This window comes from Tursiops truncatus, chromosome 3, assembly GCF_011762595.2.
Source record: "Tursiops truncatus isolate mTurTru1 chromosome 3, mTurTru1.mat.Y, whole genome shotgun sequence".
Taxonomy (NCBI): domain Eukaryota; kingdom Metazoa; phylum Chordata; class Mammalia; order Artiodactyla; family Delphinidae; genus Tursiops; species Tursiops truncatus.
Genome location: NC_047036.1, coordinates 48,336,201 through 48,362,511, shown reverse-complemented (window position 1 = coordinate 48,362,511; position 26,311 = coordinate 48,336,201). Strand labels below are relative to the sequence as shown.

Here is a 26,311-nt window from a genome sequence, read left to right as displayed (position 1 = left end):
GCATCCTAAAGAGAACTGGTGTCACCATCAAAGACAAAGAATACGGGGATGATGCTCTCTATCATATCCCTGTATAATTCATCTATATGGCCCTTGAAAAAGTTAACTGACAGATCATGGTGGATGACAGTGGACTACCACAAAACTAACAGAGTGGTAACCCCAATCATCTCAGTTGCTGAGTTAGATATGATATCTCTACTAAAACAGATCACTCCATATGTTGCTATTGATCTGGTGAGTATGTACTTTTCAACCCCTTGTCAATAAACAGGATCAAAAGCAGGTATCATTTAAGTGGGAAGGACATCAGTACACATTCACAGTCTTGCTTAAGGCTATATGAAGTCTCTTGTGCAATGTCACAAAATAGACTGCAGGGATCTTAATTGCCTTTGCTATTCCACAGGCATGCTAGAACGCTGTATTGATGACATTATGCAAATTTAACCTGGTAAACAGAAACAGCAAGTTGTGTGTCAGAAATGAAACTCCATGAAGATTCCACAACCTGCCCCATCAGTGATATTTTTAGGAGTCCAACGGTCTGGGGATGCTCTTTGAGGTAAAGCACAAGATGTCAGATCTTGTATCTTCTTCCAGTTTTCTACTGCTACATAAAAAACCACCCCAAAACTCAGAGATATAAAACCACCACGTTATTGTGCTCACAGATTCTGTGGGTCAGGAATTTGAGCAGGACACACCAAGAAATTCTCGTCTCTACTTCTTGATTTCTGCCAGCTTTTCTAAATTGGGGCTCCATGATAGAATTAAGCCCCAATGCCCAAAGGCATCCATTTGTATGTAATGAACTAATTTCTCTCCTGTGTATCTAGAATGGTGCCACACTTGGGAGAACTGAGAAAACAGTCACTCAAACCATTTTCTCTCTTCTGTGGCTCAGATGAGGAAACTCAGCTGGAAGAGCAGGCTGAAGCCTTAGGTAGGGAAACTCAAATGGCAGGAAGTGACTCAAACTGGACTGGAATCTTATAGAGTCACCTTCACCTATTTCTGGTGCATGGGCTGGGTGACTTGAAGGCTAGGCTCATTGAGGACTGCCAACTGGAACACCAACAGATGGCCTCATTATTTAGCTTGGACTTCTTCATAATGTGGCAGCTTCAGAGTAATTAAGAGTAAGTGTCTCAATACAAGGGAGAAGTTACATGGCATGTTATGACTCAGCCTCAGAAGTCAAGGAGATAAGGAAGTGAGGAGAAAGCCATGTAGAGAGACCAACTGTACTGGGCACATAACACCCAGATCTCTGTGTCACACACAGGCGCATCAGAGCACCTCCCCTGCAAGGGCAGCACTAAACCACTGGGTGGACAGGACATCCTGAGGATGCCATCCAGCCTCTCTCCCTAGCTACTCCAGGACTTGCATGACAGAGGAGACATGGGGCAGGGATAGAGGGTCAGCATGCCCCAACAGCATGAGTGCCATCTCGCCAAGACCAGTCTAGCAACTGCTGTATTGAATGTCTTCCTGTCACAGAGAGACTGACATGGGAACCTCTATCTGCACAGGCATCCCTGAAGGAGACCAGCCAGTCACTTGCTGGCAGGTTTCTTTCCACCAGACATCCTTCTAAATCCTCTAAACAGTGACTCAGTAACAGAAAGAGATATGGGTTTGCCTTCCTTGACGCAGTGCCTCTGCCAGTACCACCATGGACTTAACCATCCCTACATATGTGCACACCTGGATGTCTGAGGAGTTAACACCCCAGGGACAATCCTTGACTGACTGATGCCGGGGGCCAGGAAATGATTTTTCTCTTTCATTCCTTGAGAGGATGGTCCTCAAAGGTCCAAGCAGGATGGAGCCCCATCTGCCCACACCTGGGAACAGCTTGATAAAGCACCTTATACTGGCTTTCCTTCCATCTTGTTTGAGATCTCTTAATCTCCTGGTCCTGGTGCCTGTGTTTCCCACATAAAACACATTCCTCACCCTCCTTCCTCAAGTTCTGCTTTCTAAGAGAATCCAGGCTAAGACGGTCTCTGAGACCTATTCACAAAACATGCTTTTTCTGTGAAGTGAGAGGTCCATGTATTGTAATTCAAGCAGTCTCCACTCACATGAGCACCAGGGTGTTTTTTGGTTTGTTAGCTTACTTGCTTGCTTATTTTTAGGTTAAAAAAAAAAGGAGTTTGGAGAACACACACAAAAAAATCAGGTTCCTGCTTAGCTACTGTAGATTCTGTTCACGAATGTGATGCCCATCACACTGGTCTTCAGGTAGGCTGTGCAGGTGGTGCCCTGCACAGGGGCGTGGCTGAGGAGTGGGTGGGGCTTCATTCACAAAAGCAGAGTCCTGGCACAAGTTGCATCTGCTAAGAGGAAAGGGTGCCTGTTCCTAATTCCCAAAAGGGTCTGTCAACTCACTAAGCCATGTGTCTGAGAAGTCCTTCCACACAAGGAGGGCACATTTTCTAATCACCAGAAAATCATCCTGTGGACCAGCAAAAAGCAGCACCCACCCTACTCCCACCTCTGCTACTCAGCTCTTGATGACCCCACATCTGGCTCAGAGCTAAGCACATTTTCTTAATTCATTAAAAAACTCAGAACACAGTTCAGCACATAGTTTAAAGTTCTCAGGTCCAGAACTCCTGAGAAAAAATATTTTTGTAGTTGGAATGAAATTTAGAAATCATCTAAGGCTAGGCCAACCCCTCCATTTCACAGACGAGGAAACTGAGTCCAGAACTACTTCTACATCGCCTCCTTCTCTCACCAGGCTGGATGCCAGGCTCCAGCCAGGGCGCTGCCAGGCAGCATCAGTGACCTAGCTCAGTCTCAAGTAAAGAACTGCTGTCATTGACTAAGTAACCCCTTTCCTGAAAGCAATGTTATGAAGGTAAGTGAGAAAATGAAGCACCAATCAACACTGTGCAAACTTAAACATACACTTTTCTCTTGTGCATGATGTTTTTTGGAGGAATTGCTGTCTTTTATGAATACTAGGCAATCTCCTTTGACTTCGGCTCTAGGCATCTGTAAAACTGAGGACGTGTTATTGTATTCATATTATTTCAATGTACCTTGAACAACAGGCTAAAAAAAGAAGAAGAAGAGAAGAAAAAGAGATTTGCTGAATGGCCATTTGATTGTTGTGTTTTTAACAAGCCATGGACATTACACTGGGGCCTTTTAACTCACTGGTGACACAGCTTTGAGCATGTTCTGTTGTAGGTTGTAATTGATCATACTTCACTGTAAAATGGAAGATAAGGCTGACAAAAGAATTGTGGTTATAAAGCCACTAAGAGGAAGCTAAGAGAGGGATGCAGGTAAGCTAGTTTCCAAGACATGAAATAGAGAGCAGGAGAGACTGTGCTGTGGCCCAGGCTTAAAGAATTCATGAATTCCAGTGTGAGCTCTGTCAGTTACCTCAACATTCTGTGCTGGCTTTTCCTCGTTACCTCGGCCAGGTGACTGCCCCTGACCTGTCTCAGGTTAATAGATAAACTAATGATGGCAATGTGCCTGACATCCTCCATGTTCTCCTTTGGCCCAGAGCAGGCAGCTGAGCTGGAGCACACATTTGCCACGGCTCTCCACGTTGCAGGTACTGGAAACTGAGGACTCACCTGGCTGACCTGAGCCCCCAAATTCCCACAATTCTGCTCTCCATTCTGTGTGATCTCAAGAAATATGAGACCGAGAAGCAGCTATTCACCTGCCCCGATCTGCCAGCTGCCTACTGCTGCGGGGTTACACACTTGGAGGAAGTGACCCTGGAGGAAGTGAGATTTGAAGGATGGACAGGATTTCTGCAGATCCTCACCTGCACAATGAGGAGAATCTTCCATAATGTGAGGGACTTGTTTTGCATCTTAGTCAAGAAGACAGTGGATCAACCGCAAATCCGAGAAGGTGATCTCACCTCCTTTTGTTCAAAGTAGGAGGGAGGGAAAGATTGGGCCCTTTTGTATAATACTGAACCCTACTTCCTGGTTAGAGTCCCAACTCTGTTGCTTATCAGCTCTGTGACTTGAGGCAGCTACCTTAACATCTCTGTGCCTCAGTTTCCTTATGTGGGAATTGGGGAAAACAACCACTGACAGTTATTGGCTGCTTACTAAGCACCAAACCCAGTTCAGAACGCTTTACTCATATTTATTCATTTACTCCTCATGATGACCCCATGAGGTAGACACTGTTATTGTCCCAATTTTACAGGTGGGAAAACCGAGTCACACAGCTGGGAAGTGGGAGAGGCAGCATTCAAACCCCAGTGGACTGGCCCCATTATATCCATGCTCTTAGCCACTCAGTAGAGTGGTAAACAGTGTTACCTCCTTCACAGGGTTGTTGAGACACTTAACGAGTTAGTCACGTGAAGTGCTTAGAGCATGCAGTGCCAGCCACCTGCTGAGTGCTCAGGAGATGTGAGCTGTCACTGTTACTCTTGTTCTGCTCTCATCGGGGGTTGGTGAAGAGGACACTGAAGTGGAAGAGGGCATGGGAGCAGAGATGGGCCAGCAGGAAACAGCAAGGTTGGGATGACTTGGGTCTTCCTTTCCCTGGAAGTCCCCCTTTCCCCCAGGCAGCAGGGATGATACTACTGGGATCCAAGAATGCACAATTTTATCTCTGTACAACATGCCACAAAGAATGTCTGTGCTCACATGGGCCAGGTGATCTGTGATCCTGTCTCCATGCTTTTGAGGCTCTGAGCACAGGCAGAAAAATCAAATCACTCACCTCACATTGCTTCAACAGGCACTTCCTTTCTGTTTCAGTTTCCTAAGAGACACCCCTTTTCTCCAGGGGTCTGACGCCTGGGGCTCTGCTCTCTGCGTTTGCTGCACATCCCGCATCATCAGACCCATTTCCTGCCCTCTCTGCCCTCTCCTGTGCCCCAGGAGGCTAACCTCTATGGACTGTTTAGCCAGACTCCCTTGCCAGCGGGCTTCCGTTTGGGCTTGGTCAATGAGAGGCACCAGTGGAAAAGAAAAAGGAAGGAGAAAGGGATCAGAATAGTTCTTCCCTGCTTCACCAGTGTCTGACAAGGGCTATGACCTTCACTGCTACAGCTTCCATCAAGGGTCCCCTCCTCCACAGTCCCCACCCTGGGCTCTGGTAACTATTTTCTCCTCTTGTCCCTTTACCCTAAGGGTGCTCATGGCTTCCCACTGTTCCTAATGTCTGGATGCCTTGTCACCCTTACTTGCTTCCCTTACCCACGTCACACCACTGTGGCTTAATTCACGCTCTGCACTTCCACCAACTGGTTGAACCCAGGTCCCTGCCAGGACCTTGGCTGATATACCTATGTGCATGGGGACCATTTTACCCATGAAGCCCAGAGGTTGAGCTGTACCTATTCCATTAATTATTATGATATAGGTTAATCTGGTTGTAAATGCTGATTAGTACCTTGTTAATGTTGATTAACATTAAAATTGGAAGTGACAGATGAGCATGAGAAAGAAAACAAGTATTACCCATATTCTCAGCACCAAAGATAAGCACTATTTTACCACGAACAATTTTTCTTATCACAAAGGGATCATCTTGCATTGTTTATTGGCTTAAATATATTCTGAATAATTTTCTTCCTCAGTAAGTATACTTCAACACTAATGAATTTGCTTCTAATACCTCTAAGTCAAAATTCCTAATGGCTGCATAGTATTCCACCTATGCCATTTCCATAGTTTAATCAGTCCTGTACTAACAAACATTCAGGTCAGTTCCAATTTTCCTTGTTATAAACACTGCTGCAATAAACATCTTTGTACAATACAAAATATCACTTGAAAATACAACACAATAAACTCAGGCTTCCTAAAGGCAAAGCCGCCCCTATGCTGCAGCAGCACGGCCACTCCCTCTCAAGAGACAAGAATATCTGCCCTCCGTGCCTCCCACTGACGTTGTGAGGTTCAACTGAGAAAATGTATATGCAAGTTCTTTATAAACTGTAAAGTGTATGGAGTGGTTTTAATAGTACAATCTTCTTCTTTCACAACAACCCTGCAAGGGAAGCATGGCGGATGTACCCTCAAGGTACACTGTACTGACAAGTTTGGCAGACATAAAGAACTGAAGGCTTTCTTTTAGGCTTTTATGTGTTTATTTCTCTTTAGCACAACACAACAAAGCATTGTGTGTAAGGAAAGCAGCCTTCCTGTACTAGAGTAAACTACCAGCTGGCAGTATATTCCATCAGCACATTAACTCACTGTATCCCTTCCAGAGCACCGTTTCCAACAATTGAAGGAATCTGAGTCTGAGTCGTCTGAAAGGTCCCCAGGGCCCTGAAGCCCCTCACTGCCGATACTGGTAAGTCCAACTCCTACAGCTGATTAGTCATAATGACTACTTTCTGGTCTTTTCCTGATAGTCTCTTCTAAAAAGCACTTTGGATAACTCTGCTTGATTTTTAAAACTGAGCAATAGTTTAGTTTCTATGGGAATGTTTATGTCAAATACAGAAACTACACTGACTTCTCACATGAAGACCACCCCACTGCTCAGAAGGCGGCACTCCGTTTTGGACACATTCTTGACTTACCTTCTGCATGTTCTCTGCTCTTGCTACAGCAATTACTATTAAAATGTCAAACACAGTTTCCTGGAGCAAGAGTCTTACATAGTTTTTCATTCTTAATGAAAGGTGTCGAACAAGTTTTTAAAGTCTGACTTGAGTCACGCTTAATGTTATTTGTTAACCAGCGTGAAAAGAAAAGGTTTCTATACATTAAAGTGGTTATGTTCTACCAAGGGGAATGATGTTCCAGGGCATGTTATTCTACATGATTGCTTGTTTTCTACTGTGGTTTGATTTTTTTCAACAAAAATTCAATAAAGGGGACATAACCCTACTTTATAATGTCAAAAGGGGTTTTGTCTTAAATCCTCATGAATTAAAAAAATGCACAAAGCCTTCTCTCTCACTCTTTTCTCAACTACTTGGTCATTTTTATCTCTTCCGAGAGGGACAGAAAGGAGGTGCAGGGAACAGTGTTTATGTGCCAGATGTGACTAGCCTCAACAGTATGAGAGGCCCACAGCTTGTTTTCTGTGTGAGTTGAGGAAGCACCTGCCACCTAGTCAGACAACCTGATCCAGGGGTCTTGGCAAGGAAAGGTCTGCATGCCTCGCACAGAGATACTGAAATTGCTTTTGTTTCCTTCCTGCCTAATTTTATCTCTGTAGATATTCCACTGTTTCCATGGGTTTATTCATTTCCATCACTACTACTGACCCCATTTTTTTTATACTTGTATATTCAACCAAAGAAAATGAATAAGAAAAACAATTATGATAGTGAAAAAAAAATGATACAAAACTGCCATATGGGGCTTCCCTGGTGGCGCAGTGGTTGGGAATCCGCCTGCCAGTGCAGGGGACATGGGTTCGACCCCTGGTCCAGGAGGCTCCCACATGCCGCAGAGCAGCTGGGCCCATGTGCACCAACTACTGAGCCTGTGCTCTGGAGCCTGCAAGCCACAACTACTGAGCCCATGAGCCACAACTACGGAAGCCCACGCACCTAGAGTCCGTGCTCTGCAACAAGAGAAGCCAAGGCAATAAGAAGCCTGTGCACTGCAATGAAGACACAGCACAGCCAAAAATAAAAACAAATAAATACATTTATAAAAAAGAAAAGAAAAGGAAACACTGGGTCCATCCCCCACCCCCTTCCCTCACTTTAAAAAAAAAACAAAACTGCCATATGTGAGATCCACGGGCGTCCCTGATTAATTTTCATTTTCATTCTTTAGCTCTGAGCTTGGTCTGATTCAGTAAATGTGTGAATAAGTATGGTCATGGACTTGATTTCCTCGCAGCTTTAGAAAAATGAACTAGCCCAAGTCTCTTTCTTACCAGAATAGTCTCCTGAAAGGCAAGAACTGTGATTCCATGTGCAAGTGGTCCCAATGCCACAGTGGCAGACCTTGGTCACAGAGCAATCCCAAAGTGGGAATTCCTATAGATTTTAGAGAGCAGCCAGCTAACACTGAAAGCATCACCTTGTAGACAACACTGGCCATTCCTTTGTTTGTATCTCCCTTGTCTTTTGTTGGATCCATAGACTCCTACCCATTTTGGGTGCTCAAAATACTGACTCTGAAAAAAATAATCAATTAGCAAAAACCAAAGGGTTAGAACACTCAGGAGTCTAATTAAAAAAAAAAAAAAGCATCAGCATGATAATTGTACCAAAAGTACTTGTGGAAATCTAAAAGTGGGGAGATCACTGTATGTTGGGAACAACTGGGAGAGACCCCATGCAGGAGCAGAGCTGAGCTGAGCTTTGGATATGCAGGATGATTGGATGGGACTGAGCGAGATAGGCAGGAAGAGGAAAGATGTGGCATCTGTGGGGTACAGGTTGACAGAGGTGAGAAGGTAAGTTTGAACGGGTGTGTTAAGGAAATGGTGAGTCTGACTAGAAAGAGCTTTCATGAAGAGGTAATGGCACCTGGGGGTGGCATGTCATTAGGAACCAGTTAGTTCACTGGAAGCCTTCGAGATTTGGACTTGATCCTACAGGCAACAGGAAGTCACTGAACATTTTTAGGCAGAAGAGTGGCAGGGGAAAATACCTTTAAAGACGATTAATGTGGCACTGATAACCAAAATGAATGTCAGGAGACTCCTGTGCAGTCCAGCTGTGAGGCCACAAGGTAGGAGAAGATGGTGGCCTTGGCAGTGGAGAGGGTAGAAATGAATGACCAACACTGGCAAAGAAGACTTGACACAACTCTGGGAGCTGCCCAGCATCCTCTCAGGAAATACCTCATGGATAAAGTTTTTTTTTCTCTTTCTGTAAAAATCCCCCTATTCTATTCCTTTATTTTTCCCTTGACAGTCAGATCAATGATGCTGTGCTAAGATGTCAGAGGCAGACGATGACTTAAAATAGGAGCAAGAGAACACACAATTGACCAGCGACAAGAAATATTAAGCAGCGAGCACACTATAAGAAATAACTTCTCATAAAATTCCTTCAACATTCTGGTAAAATATAGTTTTCAATAGTAAAAAACCAAAAGAATTGGATAGGGTTCGGGGGAGTTACACAAGAAGCCATTTACTCCAAATTTTTCTTCAAGTTGTGGCATTTGGGTTGTGGCTGACTCCTATGACACTAAGAGAAAGCAAGTTAGCCTGGATTAAATATAATTTTTCCGCTTTCCAAATTACCTCAATTGCTCATGGTCATTGCTCTTCACACATCTGGACTCCAGGAATGAGTCATTTAAAGAGGCACCCCGATACAGAAGTTTCTGTTCTCTTCCGTTGCGCTAATGTGTATTCTGTACTTGGACCGCCTGTTAAACAAATCAGGGAGGAAAACAGGAGTATCTAAAGCAGCCATGCAAAGTTCCACAGGCACAGTGTCTGAAGGAAACTGAGCCCGGCCAAAATGACCTCAGGCATCTGCCAAGGAGAAGAACCTTGCTTCTAAGAATGTTCTGCGGCCTTCCACATCTCCTTCCATGACAAGCATCAGTGGTGTGACAATTAGGCGTGGTGGGTGGGCATTTCTGTGGGCTGGCAGCCTATTTTAACTTCCAACTGTGGGAGTGAGCTTTAACTCTGTGCTAAAATTAGGGGAATCCAGCAACTCCTGTGGTTATTTCAATCAGTTCCCACTTATTGGGTAGTAGCAGCACAGTTAAGTAATAACATGGTAACCTTGCCAAGACATAAATGAAATGCTGAGCGTTGCCCAGTTGGATCTGCAATCCCTTCAATGATCTAAGTGGAGAACCAAAGCAACAAAATTGCTGGCACCTCTGGGGGTGGGGGGAGCTGGGGACATGGCTAGAATCCCCAGAGCAACTCTTCTGATGCTTGGGGAAAATTTAAGGGAGAGGAACCGATTGGCCTGGCAGTCCACATCTCCCTGAAGAAATGCCAGGAGTCTCAATGGTCAGGAAGCCTCGGTTTGATCTCCGCTCTCGAAGACCACACACTGGCTCTGCCAGGGCAACTCACTGCCAGAGCCAGGGCATCCAACCGGACCTTGGCCCTGGTGCTTGGGTTCACACCATAGTAACGAATGCAACAGTGATCTAGATAAGCAGCTTCTATGGCCGTACTACGCACAACATGGTCTAGGCTGTCTCTACGCTGAGAGGAGAATTTCCTCCAGCTGAAAGAGAAAGAGGCCATGATGCCAACTTCCAGCTCAGGCCAGGTGGCCATGGTAAGGAGAAGATGAAAAGGAGGAGGAGGGCAGAACCAGAAGTCTTGAAGAAAGGTTCTATCAAGGATGCTTAGAGCACCAAGGGGCTGATCACCCCTAAACCATCCTCACTGCGTTGGGGTTAGAGTTGGCGGGGAGGGTGAGGAGGGAGGCCTGAGGTGGTGAAGGTCGCTGATAACCACAGAGTGACCCAGACAAAGTGACCCTAAGTTTCTGGATTATGCAGGGCTTTTCATTTCACCTCCCCTACCCTGTGCTGGCCATTTCCTTCTGGATGGTTAGGCTGATCTGAGTTCAAGTCCAGCCCACCCTCAAAGGGCAGGAGTTACACAGGGGCAGGAGGGGCAGGAGGCAGGACCACCGGCAGCCATTGCAGAAGTCCGCCTACCACACACACCATTACCATTTAGCCCATCTGAGAACCAGAATGAGCCACAGGAAAGGAGGAAAAGGAAATCAGCCTATCGGGTTGATGTCCTACTGTGGCTGTCAACTCCAGCTGCACTCCGGAATTATCCGGGGAGCTTCTTAAAAATACTGATCCCTGGTCCTACCTCCAGATAGTGGAAGTCAATGAGTCACAGGCAGGGCTTAGGCTTCAGAATTTTTAAATCTCTCCATATGATTCCAACGAGCAACAGCAATGGCAAACACTGCTTTAGACTTTCCAGCAAAGGTTAGGTAAGGGAGAAGATTGAAGCTTGGACTAACAGAAAGCGTGAGCATAAGCTCTGGGAGTTTCCAGGTGGAGTGGCCCATTAAATGTGACCAGACCAGTGTCCCTCGTCCCCTACCTGAGGGTCGACTCACCTCCACACCACCCGGACAAGGAATGTGCCTGGGCCTCTGGACCACTTCTCCCTGCCAAACACACATGAGGCCAGGCCACTCAGAATGGGACACAGCTGGCTGCTCGAAGTTCACCTTATGTCGAGCTGATTTCAATGATCTCTTCTATTCTTAGTAGAAGGCACAAAGAAAATTCCACACAATGTTAAAAAAAAAAAAAAAAAGGCTGAGCACCAGCTGTATTTATAGGATTGGTCCTGTTAGACTTTCAATGAAGAAGCCTGCTCAGGTCAGAGTGGCGGGTCTCAGCAGTTCTGAAGCTCATCTGTCCTTTCTTGGCTCCTAGAAATCCACCTGTCCCACGTCCCATGCCCTGTACACCATGGCATCTTTCATATTCTAACAGTACCAAGGGGTTACAAGCTTAATGTGTTACTTTGCCTTTTGTTTTAACAATTGCCTTCACTGCCTTATCCTGAAATTGGGGCTGTACTGAAAAGTTAGCAGCTTTTGTTTCATTAATTAATGTTTTCATTCAACAGATCTTTATTAAGTCTATTCCATGCCAGGCAGTGCTGGGTTCCAGGAGAATGGTGGGACAAAGGCAGTCACTGTTCCCCCTTCATGGGAGCCTTCCCTAAGTAATCATATAAACACATGTCAAATCACAACTGTGATCCTCCTGGGGCCACACCTGGTGTGAAGGTTGGGGAAGGGAGGCTTGAGCTAAGATGGGAGAGTGAGGAAGAGTTAACTGGGGAAGGCTAGGGAGCTGGGAGAATGGTCCAGGCAAAGGAGTTGGGGAGGGAACACGCATAGGAGGAATTGAGAGAAGAGCTGTGTGTGACTGAGGCCCAGAACAAGGGGGAGGGGGGGAGGGGGAGGGGGAGGGGAGGGGGAGGGGGAGGGGAGGGGGAGGGGGAGGGGGAGGGGAGGGGGAGGGGAGGGGGAGGGGGAGGGGGAGGGGGAGGGGGAGGGGAGGGGGAGGGGGACGGGGAGGGGAGGTGGGGAGGGGGAGGAGGGAGGCCATATGAAAATGTGTTATCATTAACCTAAGAAAAATAGAAGGCCATCAAAATGTGTTTACCCGTCCAGGGTAAATGTAAAGATGTCAGAAAGAGCCTCCAAATTTGGTACCCTCGTACCCCTAATTCATACCATTACTTTGTACTTGGGTTTTAAAACCTGGAAAACTCCTCTTTGAAACTGTAAAACCCTTTTAAAATATCCAAAGGCCTCTATCATTGATTCATTCTACAACTACTCCCAGGCACCCCCTATGTGCCGGGCAGCTGCCCATATAGAGCTTACACCTATGGGAGACAGATCACGAACAACAGATGAGTTGCCTGGGTCCCCCCGGCACTCCTGAGCCTCCCAGTGCTTCTCTGTCCCCAGTCGTCCTCAAACTGGCACTGGCGTGAGCCAAGTGAGATAACAGCGAACAAAACAAAGTTCCTACTCTTACCAGGCTGCCAGCCTAGTGACAAGAGGCAGGTAACATATAACAAGTAAATATGTATATATACAAAACCCAGGCACTTGCAAATGCTATGAAAAATAAATCAGGTAAGGGGGCTACCAAATGATGAAGGGCTTGCTATTTTAGATTCAAGAGTCAAAGAAGGTTTCTGATTCTGATTACGTGACCTTTGTGCAGGGAGCATGCTGGGAAGCTACTTAGAGGAATAGCATTCCACAGAGATGGTAAAACACGTGCAAAGACCCGGAGGTAGAAGCATGTTTTGCGTGTTCCAGAAACATAGGGAGGTGAGGGTAGCTGCAGAGGGGTGAGCAGACGTGGGGCAGCACGACGAGACTGTTCCTGGGGAGCAGAGGATTGTGATATCAGAGACAGAGGCAGGAGCCAGACCACACAGCATCTTGCGGGTCACAGTAAGCAGTTTGGATTCTGTGTTGCAGTGGGAAGTCAGCACGTGCAATATGCTGACTTTTTTTTTTTTTTACAAGGTGGCTACATGTTGAGAGAAAATAAATCAGGTTAAGGGGATAGAGAGAGACAGGAAGACCAGGGAGACTGTTTAAAACAAGCGGTCAGAGAAGTTCTCTCTGAGGAAGTGACTTTAGGGCTGAATCTTAAACTATCTGAAGCAGCAATCATGCAGATACCTGGGAGAAGCTAGTTCCAGGCAGAGAAAACAACACTGAAGTGGGAATAAGCTTGACATATTCTAGAAAGAGCAAAGAGGTCAGAATGGCTGGTCTACATTATGGGAGGAAGAATGGGAGGAGACTAGGCCGGCGAAGCAGGCAAAAGCCAGTTCAAAAGGCTCTTGGAGGCCAGAGTAGTCCTTTTATTCTAAATCACTGGAAAGACTTTGGAGGCTTTTAAGTAGAGAAATGACATATTTGTTTTAGTAGGATTACTGATTGCTGTAATGAGAATAGACAATAGCAGGGAGGAAGTGGAAGCAGGGAGACGGGACAGGAGGCAGCTGCCTAGGATGGTGATGGTCTGCACTGCAATGGCAGCAGTAATTAGGTTCCAGATCTATGATGAAAGAAATGGCAGTCCTCGCAGGTGAACTGGATACAGAGGTGGAAAAAAAGTGGAAATCAAGGATGGATTTTGCTTTTGTTGTTTGTTGGTTGTTGAGGGAATCCGATCAAAACCCAGGGGATTTTCATGGTTGCTCTTGACCAAGAAGAGTGCGGTGCAAAGCCACAGCCTCAGGCAGGGACAGGCCTGGCGAAAAGCTACAGCCCAGCCATGGGGGAGACTTGGAGGGGAGAGAATAATGCCATGAGACTGGGGCCAGGGCAGCAAGGAGAGAAAGGGGAGGCCTGGGCCCCCCTAGGAGAGTGGCTGTGGAGAGAACCTGTGGGGGAAGACTTTAGTTTTGTTCCTACATTGTTTTTTAATCATTATAGAGTAAAATTCAGGTAGGGGAGATGGGGCGGGTGGATATGTGCAGGTCTATGAATTTCAGAACTTGTATATCTACACATAACCACTACCACAATCCGGATACAGAACAATTCCATTGCCCAGAAAACTCCCTGGTGATATCCCTTAGCGCGGTTCTCCATTACTATAGCTTTGCTCTTTTGAAACTGTTACATAAACTAAATCACATAGTATATAACCTTTTGAGGCTTGATTCTTCCACTCAGCATGCCTTTCAGATGCCTTTGAGATTCATTAAAATTGTTGCTTTTTATTGCTGGATAAGTATGCCATTGTATGGCTGCATCACAGTTTATCCATTTACCTATTGAAGGGCATTTGGATTATTCCCAGATATGGACAATTATAAAAAGAGCTGTTCCAGACATTCCTGTATAGGTTCTTGTGAGAACGTAAGTTTTCATTTCTCTAGGGTAAATACCCAGGTGTGGGACTGCTGGGTTGTATAGTAAGGGTGTGTTTAACTTTATAAGAAGCTACCAAACTGTTCTCCAGAGTGGTTGGACAGATATGGACAATTATAAAAAGAGCTGTTCCAGACATTCCTGTATAGGTTCTTGTGAGAACGTAAGTTTTCATTTCTCTAGGGTAAATACCCAGGTGTGGGACTGCTGGGTTGTATAGTAAGGGTGTGTTTAACTTTATAAGAAGCTACCAAACTGTTCTCCAGAGTGGTTGTTCCATTCTGCATTCCTACCTGCAATGTATTACAGTTTTTCATTTACTCTGGCTCTTTGCCAGCACTTTGTGTTGTGAACATTTTTCTTTTATTTCACCCATTCTAATAGATTTTTAGTGGTATACAATTGTGGTTTTACTTTGCATTTCCGTAGTGACTAACGATGCTGAGCATCTATTTATGTGCTTATCTGCCATCTGTATGTTCTCTTTGGTGAAGTATTCTTTTGCCCACTTTCTAATGGGTTGCTTGTTTTCTTCCTATTGACTTTGGAAAGATCTTCATATACTCTGGATACAAGTCCTTGTACAGACATGTAATTTGTAAATACATTTTCTTAATGTGTGTATTGGTTTTTCTTCTCCCAATAGTGTCTTCTTCTTCCCTGATAGTGACTTTCACAGAGCAAAAGTTTTTAATTTTGGTAAAGTCCATCAATCATTTTTTTTCTTTTGTAAATCTTACTTTCGTTCATGTTTAAAAACTCTTTATACAGATGTCACAAAGAAAAAAACTACAGACCAATATCACTGATGAACATAGATGCAAAAATTCTCAACAAAATACTAGCAAACAAAATCCAACAGCACATTAAAAGGATCATACACCATGATCAAGTGGGGTTTATCCCAGGAATGCAAGGATTCTTCAATATATGCAAATCAATCAATGTGATACACCATATTAACAAATTGAAGAAGAAAAACCATATGATCATCTCAATAGATGCAGAAAAAGCTTTTGACAAAATTCAACACCCATTTATGATAAAAACCCTTCAGAAAGTGGGCATAGAGGGAAACTACCTCAACATAATAAAGGCCATATATGACAAACCCACAGCCAACATCGTTCTCAATGGTGAAAAACTGAAATCATTTCCTCTAAGATCAGGAACAAGACAAGGATGTCCACTCTCATCACTATTATTCAACACAGTTTTGGAAGTTTTAGCCACAGCAGTCAGAGAAGAAAAAGAAATAAAAGGAATCCAAATCAGAAGTAAAGCTGTCACTATTTGCAGATGACATGATACTATACATAGAGAATCCTAAAGATGCTACCAGAAAACTACTAGAGCTAATTAATGAATTTGGTAAAGTAGCAGGATACAAAATTAATGCACAGAAATCTCTTGCATTCCTATACACTAATGATGAAAAGTCTGAAAGAGAAATTAAGGAAACACTCCTATTTACCACTGCAACAAAAAGAATAAAATACCTAGGAATAAACCTGCCTAAGGAGACAAAAGACCTGTATGCAGAAAACTATAAGACACCGATGAAAGAAATTAAAGATGATACAAACAGATGGAGAGATATACCATGTTCTTGGATTGGAAGAATCAACATTGTGAAAATGACTGTACTACCCAAAGCAATCTAGATTCAATGCAATCTCTATCAAACTACCAATGGCACTTTTCACAGAACAAAAAATTCCACAATTTGTATGGAAACACAAAAGACCCCGTATAGCCAAAGTAATCTTGAGAAAGAAAAACAGAGCTGGAGAAATCAGGCTCCCTGACTCCAGACAATACTACAAAGCTACAGTAATCAAGACAGTATGGCACTGGCACAAAAACAGAAATATAGATCAATGGAACACGATAGAAAGCCCAGAGATAAACCCACACACATATGGTCACCTTACCTTTGATAAAGGAGGCAAGAATATACAGTGGAGAAAAGACAGCCTCTTCAATAAGTGGTGCTTGGAAAACTGGACAGCTACCTGTAAAAGAATGAAATCAGAACACTCCCTAACACCATACACAAAAATAAACTCAAAATGGATTAAAGACCTAAATGTAAGACCAGACACTATAAAACTCTTAGAGAAAAACATAGGCAGAACACTCTCTATGACATAAATCACAACAAGATCCTTTTTGACCCACCTCCTAGAGAAATGGAAATAAAATAAAAACAAAAATAAACAAATGAGACCTAATGAAACTTCAAAGCTTTTGCACAGCAAAGGGAAACATAAACGAGATGAAAAGACAACCCTCAGAATGGGAGAAAATATTTGCAAATTAAGCAACTGACAAAGGATTAGTCTCTAAAATTTACAAGCAGCTCATGCAGCTCAATATCAAAAAAACAAACAACCCAATCCAAAAATAGGCAGAAGACCTAAACAGACATTTCTCCAAAGAAGATATACAGATTGCCAACAAACACATGAAAAAGATGCTCAACATCACTAATCATTAGAGAAATGCAAGTCAAAACTACAGCGAGGTATCACCTCACACCAGTCAGAATGGCCATCATCAAACAAAAAGTCTACAAACAGTAAATGCTGGAGAGGGTGTGGAGAAAAGGGAACCCTCTTGCACTGTTGGTGGGAATGTAAATTGATACAGCCACTATGGAGAACAGTATGGAGGTTCCTTAAAAAACTAAAAATAGAATTACCATACGACCAAGCAGTCCTACTACTGGGCATACACCCTAAGAAAACCATAATTCAAAAAGAGTCATGTACCACAATGTTCATTACAGCTCTATTTACAATAGCCAGGACATGGAAGCAACCTAAGTGTCCATCAACAGATGAACGGATAAAGAAGATGTGGCACATATATACAATGGAATATTACTCGGCCATAAACAGAAACAAAATTGAGTTATTTGTAGTGAGGTGGATGGACCTAGAGTCTGTCATACAGAGTGAAATAAGTCAGAAAGAGAAAAACAAATACCGTATGCTAACGTATATATAAGAAATCTAAAAAAAAGGTTTTGAAGAACCTAGGGGCAGGACAGGAATAAAGACACAGACATAGAGAATGGACTTGAGGACACGGAGAGGGGGAAGGGTAAGCTGGCACAAAGTGAGAGAGTGGCATGGACATATATACACTACCAAATGTAAAATAGATAGTTAGTGGGAAGCAGCTGCATAGCACAGGGATATCAGCTTGGTGCTCTGTGACCACCTAGAGGGGTGGGATAGGGAGGGTGGGAGGGAGATGCAAGAGGGAGGAGATATGGGGATACAGGTATACGTATAGCTGATTCACTTTGTTATAAAGCAGAAGCTAACACACCATCGTAAAGCAATTATACCCTAATAAAGGTGTTAAAAAAAAACTCTGTATAACAGATCATGCAGATTTTCTCCAATTTATTTTCTAAAAGTTTTATAATCTTAGATATTACATTTAAATCTATGATCCATTTTGAATTAAGTTTTGTATGAGGTATCAGGTTTAGGTCAGGATTTAGTTTTTGCGTATGGATTTTCAATTGTTTTAATACCATCTGTTGAAAAGTATCCCTTCTCCATTGAACTGTTTTGGCACCTTTGCCAAAAATCAGTTGGCCCGTATACACTACCAAACATAAAATAGATAGCTAGTGAGAAGCAGCCGCATAGCACAGGGAGATCAGTTCGGTGGTTTGTGACCACCTAGAGGGGTGGGATACGGAGGGTGGGAGGGAAGGAGACACAAGAGGGAAGAGATGTGGGAACATATGTATATGTATAACTGATTCACTTTGTTATAAAGCAGAAACTAACACACCATTGTAAAGCAATTATACTCCAATAAAGATGTTAAAAAAAATCAGGTGGCCCTATATTCTGGGGGTCTACTTCTGGGCTCAATTCTATTTCATTGATCTATGTGCCTGTCCCTTTGCCAATATGTACCATACTGTCTAGATTACTCTAGCTTTATAGGTCTTATTATTGGGTAGTATGATTCTTCCAACCTCATTCTTCTGTTTCAAAATTGTCTTAAATATTCTAATTCCTTTGTCTTTCCATATATATTTCAGAATCAGCTTGTCCATATCTACGAAAAAAGCCTGCTAGAATTATGATTGTAGTTGTGTTAAATCTATTGATCTATTTAAGATTAATTGGCCTCTTTACAACATTGAGTTTTTCAACTTATAAACAGGATGCCTCTCCATCTTTAAGTCTTCGTTGGTTTCTTTCCTCACCATTTTGTAGTTTTAGGCAAACAGATCCTGTACATGTCTCATTATATTTATAGCTAAAATCTCACTTTTCAGAGCTATTGTAAATTGTGGGTTTTGTTTTAGATTTTTGGTTTCTAATTGTGCTTTAATAGTATATAAAAATACAATTAATTTTTGTGTGTTTGCCTTGTATCTTGCAGCTTTGTTAAACTCACTTATTGGTTCTAGGATTTTTTTTGTAAATTCCTTGGAATTTTCTTCATAGAAAAATGTCACCTGTGAATAAGGACAGTTTTACTTCTTTTCCAAGTGTATGACTCATTTCTTTCTTTTGCCTTACTGCACTTGGTAGAAATCCCAGTATAACATTGAATAGGAGTGGTGAGAGTGGACACTATTGCCTTGTTCCCAATTTTAGGAGTAAATCATATAATCTTTCACCATTAAGTATGATGTTAGCTACAAGTTTTTTATAGATGCCACTTATTAGTTTGAGGAAGTCCCCTTTAATTTCTAGTTTGTTGAGTGTTTTTATCATGAATGCACATTGAATTCTGTCACATGCTTTTTCTGCAGCAAATGAAAAGAACATGTGATTTTGTTTCTTTAGACTGTTAATATGGTGGATTACGCATGATCATGGTAAAATATTCTTTTTATATATTGCTGGATTTGACTTGCCAATACTTTAAGAGTTTTTTGTGTCTCTGTTTATGAGGGATATCGATCTATAGCTTTCTTTTTTTGTGTTATCTTTGTGACGTGCACCTTAAAGCAGTGTTTAGAAGGACATTTATAGCATTAAGGGCTTACTTAAAATATTTAATAATGTTAGAAAAGAAGAGAGGATTCAAATCAATAATCTAAGTTTCTACCTTAGAAAACTAGGGAGACAATACCAAAATGAACCCAAAGCAACAGAGAAAATGGAAGTAATAAAAATGAGAGCAGAAATCAATGAAATAATAGGATCTATTTGGTATCTGGTTAATGCTGGCCTCATAAGATGAGTTGGGAAGTGTTCCACCTTCTGTTTCTGGAAGAAATTGTGTAGTATTGGTCTAATTTCTTCTTTAAATTTTTGAGAGAATTAACTAGTGAAATCATCGGAGCCTGGAGGTTTTTCAGGAGATTTAAACTATAAATCCAGTTTCTTTAATAGTTATAGAACTATTCAGGTTGTCTACTTCACCTTGGTGAGTTTTGGTAGCTTGGGCTTTTCAAGCAAAATGATACAGTTTTTCTAAGTTATCGAATGTATGTGCATAGAGCTGTGTGTAGTATTCCCTGATTTTTTTTTTTTATTATCTGTGAGATCTATGCCAACATCTTCTCTTACATTCTTGGTATTGGTAGTTTGAACCCCGCTCCCAATCTTTCTCTCTTTCCCTTTATCTCTCTCTCTCTCCATCTTGCTAGAAGTCTGTAAATTTTAATGATATTTGCAAAGAACCAAATTTTGGCTTCTTTTATTTTCTCTATTGTTTTTCTGTCTTCAATTTCATTGATTTCTACTTTTTATTGCTTTCTTTGCTCCCGTTGCTGCCATTAAGGGATTGCTTGGGGACTGGGGTGTAAGGGAACAGAGAAAAGAAAAACTAAATGATGAATGTTTACACTCTTTCTGAGAGTTAGGAGTCTCTTTTCGCACTCCTTGGACGAGCTTCTCCTGGAGCTCTCCAAGTCTGCTTCCTGGAGCTCTCCAGGTCTGCTGCCTAGAGCCCACTTCTAAGTTTTCAGGCTGTGTTGAGTTCAGGATGGGGGATATTGGAGGGAAGAAAAAATGATAAACTCACCACCAGTTCAGTGGTACTCCAATTTCTGATCTTCATCCCTAATTTACTTGCTTCTTTTTAGGTTTCAGAGCCCTCATCCATTTTGTCTTGTTTTTATAGTTGTGGTCATTCAGTACAACCAGATGGAGTATGTTCCTTCTACATGATCCAGAACTGCAACTTTTCCCCCACATTCTTTGAGCCTGTTCAGAAAAGGGCTTGGGACCTGATATATTGGGCCATTTTATCTTCTACCACCACCACTGCTCCATCGCCATGAGCTTATCTTCCACAACCACTGCTTTTACCACCACCTCACCTCCATGAGTTCCATAGGGATCGTCTGCAGCTGGGGTCGAGGCAACTTTGATGATTGGCACATGGAGGACTGCATACAGCCCAGACAACTAAGAAGAATTTCTTCCTTCAGAGATCAATTCCTACTACGTAAGAATTAGTAGTTTGTTCCAAAGGGGATACTTAGTGGATTCAGTCTTGGGGCATCACGTTCAAATGCGGTACAGGTTGTCCTGGAGGCCTATGGTTAGTCTCAAGAAGTTTTCTTCCAGGCCAGACTGATAGTACATGAGATGACTTGATTTTTCTTATAAACTTACTGAAAGGAAAAGCAGGCTTTCGTATTCTTCAGGCTCATGCACACTCCCTACAGTCTTTTCTGATGCTAGGTGGATTTGGTCCAGGTTTCCAGAGCTCTGCTGAGAATGGAGAGTCAACCTGAGCTGGGTATCACATCATCCTCATAGAGGACCAATTCTCCTAGTGCAACGAGAGAGGAATGTTCCAGGGGCAATACCCTTGCAGCCTGATGGAGAAGCCTGACACTAATGAGGTACCCATCCTTTACCTACAGACATGCCTGAACCAAAGGAGCCTAGCAATTCAAGGGTCTGTGTTTTTAATATATTTTAAAATTGAAGTCACCAAGGAAATGAGGTGGGTAGGTGGCTCAAAATTAACGGTCATCGTGCGCCAGGCTGGTTGTCTCACTGTCTGTTATACAATAAAAGAGGATCAGATAAACACAGGAATAACCTCTGCCTCCATGATAATGTAAATCATTCCCTGCATCTTCTGTCTCTCATTCAGACAAAAGTCGTAGAAATGAACAATTCATGCCTAAACATAGGAGACCTTGAAAGCTAATGTATGTCAAATGTTTATTCTAGGTCATCATTAAGGGGCTGAGTGGATTTGATTTTAAACACAGGCTATTCTGTCAGTGGGGAGTAGGAGAGATAAAGTGTTTTGCAGTGTGGAGACAGCTCTTTTAAAGACACATTGCAACTTTTCTGGCATGCACAGTAAGTTATCTAGATAATTCTTTTTATAGGACATGAAATGTTGTCTCCTGAGCAGTGCAGAGCATACTGTGTTAGAGAAACAATGCTTTTTCTCTCACCACTTTGTGCAAATGCCATTTTTCATTACCTACAGAGTGGGAGCTTACTAGAGATCGAAATGAGAGTAGGGCTGCCCTTCCCGCAGCTGGTCAGGCACTTCCTGACATTCACTCAGCAAGGACCGCCTTGGGAGCCCTGGGAGGTCTTCCCAAGTCGCTTCCCCCACCATGAAGTTTGGAGCACCCAGCTCTCACAGGCGGTCGCATCTTTTCAGGTTATCCATTTCCACTGCCCCCATTCTCTGCTGAGGGTTTTGTGGGTGGTAGTTGTTGTTTTTCCCACCCAGTCCAACCAAAGGCAGCTAAAGAAAAAGTGCCAAGGCAAACAGAACGAAAGCCTTGGGGATCCAGTAATGAGTACAGAGCGTAGAGTGTGGTAATCATTCTTTTGATTTGTGCTCAGATATGTTTTCTATTTGCTTCAGCACAGAACGCACATTTTCCCCCTGGATTGCAAATAATCTGAACCAGGGTAAAACCATTACAAAGTGGCCTTCAAACATCATGTCTGCACTGGAACTGAATGACTGATCGGACATTTAAATACAGAAACTGGGAATTGGAGTGAATTGCAATGATACAGTTTTTAAAAACATGCTCAAAGTTGTTCAAATCATTTTTGCTTTCTTGGCTCTCTCTCGCTCTCTTTCTCTAAGAATTCTGAATTCTTCCTTTTAATTTTGTTCCCATTTTTTCCAATTTTAATGTTGTTCAATGATTTGGTTGTACCCACAAGGCCAAAAATAAAAAGTTATTTTCCCATCATTTCTAACAAATAAAACAAGGAAAGAAAATGAGATGGAATTCTCAACATCCCCAGTGTCTGGTGATCTCTACCGTTTTTCCAGGGCCAACTTCTTGAGATAACCAATGCCTTCTTATGTTGTCATTAATGTCTCCTGACTAGCCTCTCTGAAGTTGAAGACAAGCAAAGAAATAAGTACTGTACACATAGAATGACTGCTTCAGCTGAGTGTCCTCCACCCCCACCCGGGAGAGGGGGGAGGAAAAGCTGAGATGGAAAATAGATGTAGGGGCTGACACTGTGCTGGATGAGACTCTTGTCTGGCGGAGCCCCCTAGCAGGGCTCCAAGTCCCAGGTTAATGTCAAGTGCTGGGTTTTCTTTTAGTTACTCAAGGATCAAAGGAAAATTATTCAATAAAAAGGAACTTAAAGGGGACTTCTGGGCCAATACAAACTTTAATCAAAAACACTTGTTCAAACGCAGCTTCCTTGACCTGCCTTTTCATATTGTCTTTTCAGTTCTTATACACATTTGTGATTAAAATAAGGATTTTCTCCATCATAATTCAGCATCCCCTTTCCTCTCAAATGACCAGAATTTCACAAGGGTGACACGACAGTTTGTTGCTAAGGAACTGAAGATACATGCTACAATTCAGCATTCTGATAGAGAAGAGTAAATTCTTTTCAACAGATCGGATATTAAGTATAAATAAGCAGGGTGCAGGCTAGGTATTACAAATGAAAGCAGCAAAGAAAGAGAAACACATTCTTGTTAGAAATGTGGATATTAGCCACCTCCTCTAGAAAAGCTACTCTCTAATAACCCTCAATTGCCTCTTACTTGTAAGAATACCACTCACACATTTGAACTTTTCACTTCAGCTTGTTTCGCTCCCCTCTGTTCAGATCCCTGTTCCTTCACATTGGTGTGTCAGAGATTTATCACACTGTGACCTTAATCACATTCTCCTTTAAAAAGAGTCAAGCACAAACTTCCCCGAGTCTCTAATATTCTAGGTATTCATCAGGGAGACTGGAACATAAAATTCCTCCCACTTGGAGTACACCCACACCAATGTTTCTCGAAAATCTATTTATCTTAGTCACGACCTATGAACATGAATAGAAAGTGGCTAATATCTCCCTGCATCCTGTGAGCCTGAGAGCTGGGAAAAGTTAGAATTTATAGAGTTGCAATTTCTAGGGAGAAGTGCAAAAACTTCTCAGCTTTTTTAAAAAAACTGGTTTCTTTAAGAAGCAGAATGTTTTAAATGTGCCCTTTTTCTTTTGCAGCATTAAAAAAGATCTCTGCCTCTCAATTTGGTTCGCCTGCTACCATGTAGCTGATTTTGTGATTGTTAGATTAAGAAAAATAGGGAAATCTAACAGCAGATGATTCCACAAATGAATGGTGCACATACAATAATACGTAAGTACATACCATGAATTAAACAGGAAATGGATACAAGCAGAAAAGGAAAGAGTGATCCTTTGAAAATTGAAGATAAGAGCTTACTTAGTTATATAGAAAATTACAGGAAGGTGTGACCTGAATTTGACTGAAGAGAAGTAAACTTCAGTGGCCAAATCCTTGGGTACTAAGCCAACATTCTGCTTGAATTTTATCTGTAGCTACTGTAGTGGGGGACAATTCAGAGTGATGTATGTTTACCCTGCCTAATTGAACAGGTTGGACCCTAATGAGTTTTCTGAACACAGCAAAGAAGCACGCTGCATGTGAAAGGGAAACCAAAGGGTATATGGAAATGAAAGAAAAAAAAAGTCCTGTAAACATGGGAAAGTTCATTTGGTGGGTTGGAAGAAGTCCAAACAAAATAGGTATTAGAAAGGTGATGTAGTCAAAAGATACTCACTCACCCTGGATAGAAGAGGGCTATAAACATAGCGTTTGACCTCCCATAAAGGATACAGGCACGTGTGGACAAGCAAACAAACTTGGAGTATGTTACTTGCTTCTGCCCATTATTTATGCTACACGGGATTTCTGTCTGCGCACCTTGGAGTTTCTTCCAAACGCCCCAAAAGACTAAAGTCTATACACACTCTGAGAATTAAAAGTAAGAGTACCTCTAAATCTAAATACTTAATCAGGAATGTGTAATTGAAGACAAACCTTTGATTAGTACCAATATAAATTTCGTTTAAGGTGATTTGGGCTATTTAGTCCTAAAACATATGTTAAATTCCTTCTATCTAGGACTCTGTCAAGGGGCAGAAGGATCAAAAAAAGGAACAAGGAATAGGCTCTGTCCTTAGGGAGTTAGGACATGACAGTAAAAATATATTGAAGAAGCACACAGGACTGAACAAGCAAAGGATCCTAAGAGCGGCTTTGGCCAAATGAGCTACAGAAGAGATGAATAATCAGAGAAGGGCTCTCAGAAGAGAGATGCTGGTCCTGATAACTGAAGGATAACAGAGGCAAAGGAGAAGGAAGAGGGTGTCCTTGGGTAGAGAATGACTTAAGAGAAGGCAAGGAGGCTGGAGTAGCCTTCAGATGACTCGAAATATTCTGGTTATCCACTGGTTTGTAACAAACCACCCCAAAACTTAGTAGTTCAAAACAAACATTTTGCTCACACGTTTTGCGCCTCAGTCATTCAGGAAGGGCTCAGCTGGGTGGTTTGTCTCTGATCTACATGGTGCCAGCAGGGGCTGGAGGGTCCATTTCCGAGATGGCTTTTCACTCATAGGTTTTGCTCTTGGAGTCCTTGGCCTGCCTGTCTCTCTCTCCCTCCCTCTCCTCCATCTCCCTCGCCTGGACTGGGGCTCCTCACAGCATGGCAGCCTCAGGGGAGTAGGACTTCTTACATGGCAGCTAAGGTTGCAAGGATTCCCAGGGGCACAGCCAGAAGTTGCAGGGCTTCTCATGACCTAACCTTGGAAAACCCAGGCATCACTTCCACCACATTCTATGGCCAAGCAAGTCACAAAGGCCAGCCCATATTCAAGAGAATGGGAATTAGACTCCATCTCTCAATGGGAAAAATCACAATGAATGTGTAGCCAACTTTAATCCACCCCAGAGAGCAGTGAATAAAGCAGAATATATAAACGGCAATGCCTGAGAACAGGAACAATCATTAGAGCAAGAGGCAGAGAGGAGTGTGGAGGGCTTTGAAGGTGGGGCGAAGAGACTGAACGTGTAAAGAATAACACTTCTGCTCCTGGCGTAGCCTCTCTTGCGGAACTGCGTTCAGCCAGACAAAAGAGAGTGCTCTGATGTTCTAGTGCTCCCAGATATTGGACTAGGTAAGTGAAGGAGACTGAAATTCCCATCTGAATCTCTCTAACAGGATACTTTCTGGTCAGGGCATATTTGGTTGTGAAGAAGAGAAACTCATTCAAGCCAGTTTAAGAAAAACAATCACCTCTCCCGAAGCACAACAGGCAAGCATAAGAGCATCCCAGGACGAGAGGTAAGGGAGCTGGGTCACAGGAAGATGGACAGATCTGACCCTGTAACCCCCGGGGTCAGGGTGACCTGCTCTGTCCTGCCATCTCTCATCTCTGTGCTAGCTCTGATCTCTTGCTTGTCATCACAGAGGAACTTTCTCTGCTGATTCATCAGAGTACACATAACTGAAAATGGCTGCCTCAGGCCTGCATGGTGTTTGATTTCTACGTGGCCTGTATGCCTTTGATTCCAAGCACCCAACATTATCCAGTTACACATTGTATGTCTCTTATCTTGAATTCTGGAGAGGAGGTCTCTGGCTGGATGAGACCAGTCAGTAGACTGGTTCCCTTTGAGTCAAATATCTACTCTTAGTGTAATCAAATAAAGCAGGAGAACAGGTTTAGATATTTAACAAAA

At 42.8% G+C, this 26,311-nt stretch overlaps 1 long non-coding RNA gene across 1 annotated transcript in view; it reads right to left on the bottom strand.

Annotated features, from left to right (window-relative positions):
* The window catches only part of LOC141278187 (uncharacterized), an 88,060-nt gene extending 62,693 nt beyond the window's left edge, over nt 1–25,367 (bottom strand). Inside the window, exon 1 of the long non-coding RNA XR_012330531.1 lies at nt 25,306–25,367. This is a non-coding gene — a long non-coding RNA (uncharacterized lncRNA). The remainder of the gene's footprint in view (nt 1–25,305) is intronic.
* Between the last annotated feature and the right edge of the window lie 944 nt (nt 25,368–26,311).